The sequence below is a fragment of the Ranitomeya imitator genome, chromosome 1 (genome assembly GCF_032444005.1).
Source record: "Ranitomeya imitator isolate aRanImi1 chromosome 1, aRanImi1.pri, whole genome shotgun sequence".
NCBI lineage: Eukaryota > Metazoa > Chordata > Amphibia > Anura > Dendrobatidae > Ranitomeya > Ranitomeya imitator.
In genome coordinates, this window is record NC_091282.1 from 770,470,389 (window position 1) to 770,482,380 (window position 11,992).

Consider the following 11,992-nt stretch of genomic DNA (forward strand, 5'->3'; position numbering starts at 1 on the left):
CTCCTACCTGAGAGCGAAGGACCATCTGCCGATTCTCGTCTCCTCCTCCTCGACCGCCTCGTTGGTGCGTGCTTTGGCCTAAAAAAGCCGTTCTGGAGGGGGGAGCTCTGCCAGTGTCGCCCCCTGAAGCTGTGTATCCTCCCTGTTGGTAACGGGGTCTCTGATGATAGCGTCTCTGAGCTGTATCCTCCCATCTATATACTCTATTATTGAGGTAATCCTCGGTGTCGCGTTGAAATTTAGACCTCTTCCTGTCTTCTAAGGTCTTCTGATGTGTTACGAGTGCTGAATCGATCTTACTTTTCAGGGTATTAAAGTCCGTAGTGCTCAAGGTTGAAGTGAGTTGTGTTTCGATTGTGGAAATTTTCTCCTCAGTCTCTTTAATGGCTTCTTGAAGATATTCGATTGTGAGTAGAATAATATCGAAAGAGCACTTGTTCAGGATTTTCTGAAAAGTAGCACAATACTTGTTATTATCAGAAAACAGAGTCGTCGTAGATTACACCTTAATCCCCGAGGTACCTTGCCCTGTCTGTGGTACTCTCCCAGTGTCGCACAGTGTAAATCGTATGCTATCAGTCTCTTTCTTTCCTTTTCCCAGTCTTTTGTCTTGATGTCCCTGCTAGGGATGTGGAGAAAGTCTGTGCCAGATCTAATTCTGGATAGGATTGTGGAGCCTAGTGCATCATTGTACATGTAGGTTTCAGACGACATGGATATTCAGGTCGGTGCTAATAACCAAGAAAACAGTCCGATTCTAGTATAGATGGTTAGCACTCGACCACGTAGAGAAAAGGTGCCAGTGAAAAGGAACCAAAAGTTCCGTAAAGTCCAAAATAGATATAGAATCACTGCACTCAATGGAAAAGTATGCTTTCAAGTGAATAAATTTTATTTACGGTGGTGGGTGAAGCGACAGTTTTGACGTTTCGGCCGGACTCCGGCCTTTCTCACATAGTCGCTGGAAAAAATATAAAACAACATATACAATCAGAATATTTCATATACAAATATACAAAATATTTACAAAATATAAGAGAGCCAGCATATCCAGGTTTGTGTGGGCGCAAATATGCAGATGCATTTAGGCTGGCGACATCAAAGAACAAAAGATACTGGGTATCAGTAGTACAAAAAATGGCATAGAACATAAATTCCAAGAAGGATTAAAATTAAATCTAAATTAAACATGGAGCATACCCTTTAAGGTCACCGAAAGATTATTGGCACCGTTTTTTGGAATATATCAAATTGATGATGTACATCCTAAAGGTAAAAGGATAAGGGGAAGAGTTGTTAAGAAGATAGCCTAGATATCACAGGCAAAGTGTAACATTGGGGACAGAAACATTGATGTAGTCTGTAGTGGTGCATCTCTCAACGATGTGATGTGACGTGACCGAGGGTAAGAAATGAAGGAAGGAAAAAAGAAGGGAAAAAAGGAAAAAATATATATACCAGTTTAATGGATGGTCCAGGAGGGGTTTGCGGCATGCCAAGGGAGCGCTGTTCAAGTGAGTGGTAAAATAGTACTTACTAGGATTGGTGGCGCAGTTGTCCTGCGGGAACAACGGCGTGCTGGTGCAGCGTGTGTGTACTGCACCGGAGGAGGAACCCTTTTCACATCGCGCCGTCCGGTCATGTGACCGGAAGTGAGTGCGGAGCCACTGCGCCTGCGCAAGACCATAGCATGGTGTCTATGGACACCTGCGCCTGCGTGTATAGTGTAAAACTGCTCCCTGTCATGATGCAGAATGTCATGGCAGTTTGCGGTCAGGGAGGGGGAATAACTGGCGATATAGCGCACGCGCCAGTTGGACTGCACTAGCAGGGAATTTCTGCGCCTGCGTGGGTGACGGGGCCGCATTAGTACTATATAAGAAAGAGAGAGGCACTAGTAGCTAGAGATGAAAGTAGAATCACCTTGTCCATATAAAGACAATGTTGGTAGTGTAAATATGGTAACAATATACAGCACAGTCGGCGGTCCGTACAAATAGAATGTTGGTAGTGTATATAAGGTAACTATATAGCACAGTCGGCGGTCAGTACAATGGGAATGGTACAATAGACAATTGAACAAATAAATAAAAAAATGAATAAATAAATAAATAAATAAGTAAGCAATTGAAAAAATAATAATAATCGGCATTTGTAACATAGTAACATAGTAACATAGTTAGTAAGGCCGAAAAAAGACATTTGTCCATCCAGTTCAGCCTATATTCCATCATAATAAATCCCCAGATCTACGTCCTTCTACAGAACCTAATAATTGTATGATACAATATTGTTCTGCTCCAGGAAGACATCCAGGCCTCTCTTGAACCCCTCGACTGAGTTCGCCATCACCACCTCCTCAGGCAAGCAATTCCAGATTCTCACTGCCCTAACAGTAAAGAATCCTCTTCTATGTTGGTGGAAAAACCTTCTCTCCTCCAGACACAAAGAATGCCCCCTTGTGCCCGTCACCTTCCTTGGTATAAATAACAAAATACTTGGCACTCAGGAGATTGTGTTGCAAGATAAGAGATTAGTTTATTCAGTGCATCCAGTTCCAACTATCCAACTTAAACGTTTTCGGTCTTTAACAACAGACCAGTAGTATTTTTTGGAACACTGTAATACATGTATACAAAACACAGGAGAATACTTTTAGAGGATACATATGATGCACAAAGTAAATACAGATGTAATACATTTTGCTTGAAGAAAAACAACTAAATACATCACTGGTTGTATAGATAATCACAGCAGTGGCGGTCTAAAAGATCCGGACTGGTGTTCCGTGAGTCACTTTCAGGAGATGCAATAGACTGTGAATGTGTATAGGAAACAAGTGAAAGTAACAAGTCCATCTCGGGTGACTGAGCGAGTAGGTAGCATGATGACCACCCCCAAAGGATACAGAGAGTGCAGTGACCCCCCAAGGCACGGGGTCACTAGGCTGAGGTGCAAGGTAAGGTGCCTAGAAATATAAAAAACACGTACATATGAGTACACACACTAATGCCAATGTATAAGTCTCGTCTAGCGATACTGAGCAGCAAGGTACATAAGGTTAATAAACCAATCCTCATGTGTGACCACCTAGAGCCCAGGTCCGGTAGTACCGGGGATATCTATCTTAATATACGTAGTGCCAAAAAGTGTGTGCCCCGAGTAGTATGAGTCCACATGCCCCAATGTAATACCTGGAAGACGAAAAACAATATACGGAGGCAATCAGCGGGGCCAGCGTCAAATAGGTACCGGGACCAGAAAGCGCCTAGAACAAAATAGTAGGAAGGAGGACTATGACATGTAGTCTAATATGAGCGTACTAGTGTGAAGCAGGGACGCACTCCTATTACCGCCATTACCTAAGAGCCTGGAGAAGAAGAGACAGCGCTGTACGGGGCGAAATACTCGCAAGGGCAGTAGCGCTGTGGACGAAAAGGAACAAGGCATAAATGACAGGGCCCAGGAGGGGGCGGGAGAGCTGAGCGCTGCTACAGGTGGATAAGACTAATACCTGGGAGCTCAGAGGACATCGGCGCTGATCCGCAACGGTCGCAGGGTGCCCGGGACTGATGGCAGGCAGCGGCACTTCCGGGTTTTAAGTGCGCGCTGCCCGATGGTCACCTGACCCACCGCGTCACCAGAGACACGTGACCGGGTAGGTGGCGCGTGCGCAGTAAGAACACCGGCCAGAGACGCACTGGAGAGAGATGCCATACCTACGGCACCTGCGCGCAAGGGGGAGAGCCATCCGGCTCTGTGTGTGAGCGTGTGTGGGCAGGGCTGCAACGTAGGGCAAACGGGACAGTAAAGGGAACGCCTAGTCAGAGCGATGAGGCTGCAGGGCGAGGTACAGGATGAAGCCCTCAGTACAAGAAATGAATAAATAAAATAAAAATAAATATAAACAGACCATTACACAGAGAGAGGGGCCCTACAAGGTGGTCACACAAAAGGGCGAGAAAGACGTGGAAAACACTCCCTGTCAGAATTGGCATAGTGCAGATATACTGTACCATATGGGATACGACCGGTGCTCAGTGCGAGAGGTGTGATTAGCGATTCTGTAGAAAAAGGACAAGAAACAGTTAAAAAACATAGCACAACCAGTCAACTGGGGTCAACGCATCTAGTAAACGTGCTAAAACAACATACACAGTATATTACAAAAAAGCTGAGACATCGTAATCCCTGTTTAATCCCTTTGGTTCTAAAGTCTGTAGTGTGTAAATCCAATAAGCTTCCCTCTTTTGGAGCAACCTGGTGCGGTTTTGGCCCCTCCTTGGGATGTCGACCTGTTCCAGAACCTGGAACCGGAGTTGGGAAATGCTGTGATTTTTTGTGGAGAAATGGTATGGGAGGGGGAGGTGCGTTTTGTTGCATCGGATGGTGGATTTATGTTGGGCCACCCTATCCCTCACTGTTTGTGTGGTCTCACCCACATAGGCCAGACCACAAGGGCATTTTATAAGATAGACTACAAAAGTGGACTCACAGGTGTAAAAACCTCTTATGGGAATGGCTTTGCCAGTCTGCGGGTGAAATACCGAGGGGCCCTTTTGTACGTTGCTGCACTGGAGACAGTTTAAGCAAGGGAATGTACCACGTCTCTGGGTTTGTAGGAATGTTTGTTTGGGGACCATCGTGCCCGGGCCAACATCTGCCTTTACTAACCTGTCCTTAAGGTTCCTTGCTCGTTTGAAACATGAGAGGAAAGGTACTTGGAACTCTGCGATAGTAGGATAACTTTTGGTTAGGATGTTCCAATGCCTCCTAATGGTAGATTGTACCAGGCCAGAGAAAGGGTGGAAAGTTGAAACAAAGGGGATTCTCTTCTGATTATCCTTAGGTTTGCTGTGTGATAAATTGCGTCTGGCATTCGTCAGTACCCCATGGGGATAACCCCTATCAGTAAATTTATGTTCCATCTCTGTAAGCCTGGTCTTTTTGATATTTTCATCGGAGACAATTCTGTCCACCCTGTGAAACTGTGATTTGGGTATGGAGTTCTTAATGGAGGGTGGGTGGCAGCTGGTAAAGTGCAAAAGACCATTGCGATCTGTCGGTTTTGTAAACAAATCAATAGCCAAGTGGCCCTCCCTCTCCTTGTATACCAGGGTGTCCAGAAAGCTAATCCTATGTGTATCCTGTTGTAAAGAAAATTTGAGTTCAGGCCAGATACTGTTGATATGTTGGTCAAAGGACAGTAGTGATTCGATAGGACCGTCCCATACGCAAAATATATCATCGATATATCTCCGCCAAACCCTACAGTGAGCTATAAATAGGGGATGATTATATACAAAATCACTTTCAAAGGCCGCCATGTATGCAATAGCGTAAGGGGGCGCTACGTTCGCGCCCATTGCTGTGCCTTGTTGTTGGGCATAAAAAGTATCCTGGAACATAAAGTAGTTTTCCTTGAGTACCAACCCCAAAAGGTCGGCACAAAAATGGCGGATTTTGAAATCTACTTTGTTCTCACTCAGGAGCCTGTCTGTAGCTGCTAAGCCCTTCTCATGTACTATTGAAGTATATAAGCTGGTGACATCCCAGGTAATCAGTAGAGAGGAGGGGATCATGGGGCCCAACGACTTGATGACTTGAATAAAGTCATTGGTATCCAGCAGGAAGGAACGTGTGGTTTTAACTAGTGGTGTTAGGATTTTTTCCAGGGTCATCGATAGTGGTGATAAGACCGAATCGGTCAGAGATACGATTGGTCGGCCTGGTGGTTTAACTAGTCTTTTATGTATTTTAGGTAAAACATAAAATATAGGAGTGATGGGGTCCCTTTTAATGAGGAAGTCCCTCATCTTACTATCGATAGTACCAGCTTGGAAATGGAAATCTATGACTGGCGCAATTTTTTTGACTAGTTGATGCAAGGGGTTATGTGGTATAACCTTGTATACCGTGGTGTCCCCCAACTGTCTGAAGACTTCTTCCAGATAGTCAGATCTGTCCATAACCACCGTCGCCCCACCCTTATCAGCTGGTTTAATAATTAAAGACTTATCCGACGATAGTTGCTCCAGTGAAAGTCTCTCTGGTTGTGAGAGATTAGTGTGGAACTGGAACTTCCCCCGGTCCATATCCCGAGTCAGTATGTGAATGTCTCTCTCAACAAGGGAAACAAAAGTTTCCACCGGTGGGTTGGACCGTGGTGGCATGTAGGTGCTATGGGTCCGTAGCCCCAGATTGTGGAGTTCAAGCAGAGTCTTGTCCTGTCTTGATGAATTCAGAGCAGGGGGTTGCTCTGAGAAATGGACACGTAGTCTGAGGTTACGATAGAACCTCTGTAGATCCATGTTGAGTTCAAAGGAGTTGAACTTGTACATAGGGCAGAACGATAGGCCCTTTTGAAGTACCGACAGTTGATGTGTGTCCAAGTTTTTCGAGGAGATGTTGACTACCAGTGGTAGGTCCTTACCTGTGAGCGAGTTGCCATCTGGTTTCTGGGTTCCACGGCGACATTGGCCCCCCCGCCTCGTTTTCCCTTTTGGCGGCCGCGGCTGTTCCCTAAAAAAGAAGAATGGGAGGTGGAAGAGTTTGAGGTTCCGGGCCTGCCATCGATGGACCCAGAAGAGCTTAGAGAGCTGTGTCGCCTGGTGGAATGCCGAGTATCCCGCCACTGGTAGACTCGGTTCTAGTGCTACCTTCCTTGGTATAAACAGATCCTCAGCGAGATATTTGTATTGTCCCCTTATATACTTATACATGGTTATTAGATCGCCCCTCAGTCGTCTTTTTTCTAGACTAAATAATCCTAATTTCGCTAATCTATCTGGGTATTGTAGTTCTCCCATCCCCTTTATTAATTTTGTTGCCCTCCTTTGTACTCTCTCTAGTTCCATTATATCCTTCCTGAGCACCGGTGCCCAAAACTGGACACAGTACTCCATGTGCGGTCTAACTAGGGATTTGTACAGAGGCAGTATAATGCTCTCATCATGTGTATCCAGACCTCTTTTAATTCACCCCATGATCCTGTTTGCCTTGGCAGCTGCTGCCTGGCACTGGCTTCTCCAGGTAAGTTTATCATTAACTAGGATCCCCAAGTCCTTCTCCCTGTCAGATTTACCCAGTGGTTTCCCATTCAGTGTGTAATGGTGATATTGATTCCTTCTTCCCATGTGTATAACCTTACATTTATCATTGCTAAACCTCATCTGCCACCTTTCAGCCCAAGTTTCCAACTTATCCAGATCCATCTGTAGCAGAATACTATCTTCTCTTGTATTAACTGCTTTACATAGTTTTGTATCATCTGCAAATATCGATATTTTACTGTGTAAACCTTCTACCAGATCATTAATGAATATGTTGAAGAGAACAGGTCCCAATACCGACCCCTGCGGTACCCCACTGGTCACAGCGACCCAGTTAGAGACTATACCATTTATAACCACCCTCTGCTTTCTATCACTAAGCCAGTTACTAACCCATTTACACACATTTTCCCCCAGACCAAGCATTCTCATTTTGTGTACCAACCTCTTGTGCGGCACGGTATCAAACGCTTTGGAAAAACCGAGATATACCACGTCCAATGACTCATCGTGGTCCAGCCTATAGCTTACCTCTTCATAAAAACTGATTAGATTGGTTTGACAGGAGCGATTTCTCATAAACCCATGCTGATATGGAGTTAAACAGTTATTCTCATTGAGATAATCCAGAATAACATCCCTCAGAAACCCTTCAAATATTTTACCAACAATAGAGGTTAGACTTACTGGCCTATAATTTCCAGGTTCACTTTTAGAGCCCTTTTTGAATATTGGCACCACATTTGCTATGCGCCAGTCCTGCGGAACAGACCCTGTCGCTATAGAGTCCCTAAAAATAAGAAATAATGGTCTATCTATTACATTACTTAGTTCTCTTAGTACTCGTGGGTGTATGCCATCCGGACCCGGAGATTTATCTATTTTAATCTTATTTAGCCAGTTTCGCACCTCTTCTTGGGTTAGATTTGTGACCCTTAATATAGGGTTTTCATTGTTTCTTGGGATTTCACCTAGCATTTCATTTTCCACCGTGAATACCGTGGTGAAGAAGGTGTTTAATATGTTAGCTTTTTCCTCGTCATCTACAACCATTCTTTCCTCACTATTTTTTAAGGGGCCTACATTTTCAGTTTTTATTCTTTTACTATTGATATAGTTGAAGAACAGTTTGGGATTAGTTTTACTCTCCTTAGCAATGTGCTTCTCTGTTTCCTTTTTGGCAGCTTTAATTAGTTTTTTAGATAAAGTATTTTTCTCCCTATAGTTTTTTAGAGCTTCAATGGTGCCATCCTGCTTTAGTAGTGCAAATGCTTTCTTTTTACTGTTAATTGCCTGTCTTACTTCTTTGTTTAGCCACATTGGGTTTTTCCTATTTCTAGTCCCTTTATTTCCACAAGGTATAAACCGCTTACACTGCCTATTTAGGATGTTCTTAAACATTTCCCATTTATTATCTGTATTCTTATTTCTGAGGATATTGTCCCAGTCTACCAGATTAAGGGCATTTGTAGGAGTCCAAACAAAAGAAAAAAAATGGGAGGTAAAGAAAGCAAATGAAAACAAGAGAAAAAGGAAACAAAAGGGGGAAAAAAGGGGGGAAGCAAAGAACATAAAACAAAAAAAGGGGGGAAGGGGGGGGGGGCAAAAGAAGAGGGATGCAGGTTGGTCTTACCGCCCCAGAAGAAGAATGAAGAAACTGAGACAAACGATTTTTCAAATGATTTTTCAATGGGGCTAGGGAAAGAAATATATCAGATTAGCCAATCTATTTCTCGATTTAACCCTCTGGGGTGTAGGGTATCTAAGGTGTAGATCCAATACGTTTCCCTTTGTTTTAATAAGGATTTCTTCACATGTGAAACAAACTTTGTTGTATACATCATAAAATGCCCATGTGGATTGCTATATGTGGGAGAGACCACCCAGGCCATACGTGACCGTATTTCTGGACATAAGTCCACTATCCGATGTGGTAAGACATGGCTACCCCTACCAGCACATTTTAAAGAGGCAAAACACAATGTATCTCAATTAAGGTACCAGATTATTGAAAAAGTGCCAAGACCAAAAAGAGGTGGAAACCACATGGACAAGGTGATTCTACTTTCATCTCTAGCTACTAGTGCCTCTCTCTTTCTTATATAGTACTAATGCGGCCCCGTCACCCACGCAGGTGCAGACATTCCCTGCTAGTGCAGTCCAACTGGCGCGTGCGCTATATCGCCAGTTATTCCCCCTCCCTGACCGCAAACTGCCATGACATTCTGCATCATGACATGGAGCGGTTTTACACTATACACGCAGGCGCAGGTGTCCATAGACACCATGCTATGGTCTTGCGCAGGCGCAGTGGCTCCGCACTCACTTCCGGTCACATGACCGGACGGCGCGATGTGAAAAGGGTTCCTCCTCCGGTGCAGTACACACACGCTGCACCAGCACGCCGTTGTTCCCGCAGGACCACTGCGCCACCAATCCTAGTAAGTACTATTTTACCACTCACTTGAACTCAAGCGGTATTATATGCCATATTCTCACCCTGACCACTCTACCCACTATAGCTCAGTTGCCACGGTCAGGACAGCGCTCCCCTGGCTTGCTGCTCCTGTTCCTCCTCCCGTGCAGTACACATATACTGCACTAGCTGTTGTGAATTCTGTGGTCAAGCTCCCTCCTGTGGTCATGAGTGGTACTTCGGCTGGTTCTGTCTATGAGCTTCCGCTGGTGGATGTGAGTGGGGCTGCGGCTTCTAAGTTTCCTTCCTCAGGTGACGAGGTTAAGTCGTTAGGTGCTGCTCTATTTAACTCCACCTAGTTCTTTGTTCCTGGCCTCCAGTCAATGTTCCAGTATTGGTCTGGCTCTCTCCTGGATCGTTCTTGTGGCCTGTCTGCCCTGCATAAGCTAAGTTCTGCTTGTGTTACTTTTGTTTGCTATATTTTCTGTCCAGCTTGCTATATTGGTTTTTCTTGCTTGCTAGAAGCTCTGAGACGCAGAGGGAGCACCTCCGTACCGTTAGTCGGTGCGGAGGGTCTTTTTGCCCCTCTGCGTGGTGGTTTGTAGGTTTTTGTGCTGACTGCAAAGCTATCTTTCCTATCCTCAGTCTATTCAGTAAGTCGGGCCTCACTTTGCTAAATCTATTTAATCTCTGTGTTTGTATTTTCATCTTAACTCACAGTCATTATATGTGGGGGGCTGCCTTTTCCTTTGGGGAATTTCTCTGAGGCAAGGTAGGCTTATTTTTCTATCTTCAGGGCTAGTTAGTTTCTCAGGCTGTGCCGAGTTGCATAGGGAGCGTTAGGCGCAATCCACGGCTACCTCTAGTGTGGAATGATAGGATTAGGGATTGCGGTCAGCAGAGTTCCCACGTCTCAGAGCTCGTCCTATGTTAGTAACTATCAGGTCACTTTGTGTGCTCTTAACCACTAGGTCCATTGTGGTTCTGAATCACCTGTTCATAACAACTAGCACGCCGTTGCTCCCGCAGGACTACTGCGCCACCAATTCTTGTAAGTACTGTGTTGTACATTTACCGCTCACTCGGACTCTAGCGCTAGTATATGCCATATCCTCACCCTGACCACTTTACCCACTATAGCTCAGTTGTTACAGTCAGGACAGCGCTCCCTTGGCTTGCCGCAAACCCCTCCTGGACCATCCATTAAACTGGTATATATATTTTTTCCTTTTTTTCCCTTCTTTTTTCCTTCCTTCATTTCTTACCCTCGGTCACGTCACATCACATCGTTGAGAGATGCACCACTACAGACTACATCAATGTTTCTGTCCCCAATGTTACACTTTGCCAGTGATATCTAGGCTATCTTCTTAACAACTCTTCCCCTTATCCTTTTACCTTTAGGCTGTACATCATCAATTTGAGATATTCCAAAAAATGGTGGCAATAATCTTTCGGTGACCTTAAAGGGTATGCTCCATGTTTAATTTAGATTTAATTTTAATCCTTCTTGGAATTTATGTTCTATGCCATTTTTTGTACTACTGATACCCAGTATCTTTTGTTCTTTGATGTCGCCAGCCTAAATGCATCTGCATATTTGCGCCTACAAAAACCTGGATATGCTGGCTCTCTTATATTTTGTAAATATTTTGTATATTTGTATATGAAACATTCTGATTGTATATATTGTTTTACATTTTTTCCAGCGACTATGTGATAAAGGCCGGAGTCCGGCCGAAACGACAAAACTGTCGCTTCACCCACCACCGTAAATAAAATGTATTCACTTGAAAGCATACTTTTCCATTGAGTGCAGTGATTCTATATCTATTTTGGACTTTACAGAACTTTTGGTTCCTTTTCACTGGCACCTTTTCTCTACGTGGTCGAGTGCTAACCATCTATACTAGAATAAAGAGGTGGAGGTGTTGTCCACATTCCCCCTTGAAGACATTTATGTGGTTGCAATGCATTTTGACGCTTTAATGCTTAATAATCTGTAAGGATTGATTATGTTCTTCCCAGTAGCAGGAAGTTAATAAGGAGAGAGGGTTAACAGTTGGGACTAGCCCAGAATGGTAGGGGCTAGGTAAAGAGACTGTGGATAGCTTGTCAGAAAGTCAGACAGGGAAAAGCCTGCAAGAGTAGCAGACTTCAGGTCTGGCTGAGAAGCAGAACCTCTTGTAGTGGGTGTCCATGGGCAAGAGGGAAACAAAGGAGCCAGATAGCAAGACTCTGTAGAGAAGAGACACCTGGAAGGAAAGGGAGTAGCAGTCTGGATTCCGGACAGAAATAGTGAGAAAGTGAAGGAAGAAGTATCCAGGCCTGAGGCAGGAAGCCAAGTTGGACGGTATGGAGTTATCGTCGAGAAAAGTAATGTAACGAAAAGGGAAAGTGAAGCAAGACAAAAAGAAAATGCCCTGCTTGATAGTTCAGAGGTGTCAGTAGAAAAAGAAGCTGAGAAGCCACCATAATGGCACAGAAAATTCTCCTATGTAGAAAAGGACGATGAGCCGTTGTT

The 11,992-nt window shown here is 44.4% G+C and overlaps 1 long non-coding RNA gene across 1 annotated transcript; it reads right to left on the reverse strand.

Annotated features, from left to right (window-relative positions):
- Positions 1–2,647: 2,647 nt before the first annotated feature.
- LOC138658100 (uncharacterized) lies at positions 2,648–6,598 on the reverse strand. The gene is made up of 4 exons (XR_011317342.1): positions 6,434–6,598; positions 4,017–4,064; positions 2,909–2,968; positions 2,648–2,816 (listed from the first exon to the last, which is right to left on the reverse strand). It is a non-coding gene; the product is annotated as an uncharacterized lncRNA (long non-coding RNA).
- Between the last annotated feature and the right edge of the window lie 5,394 nt (positions 6,599–11,992).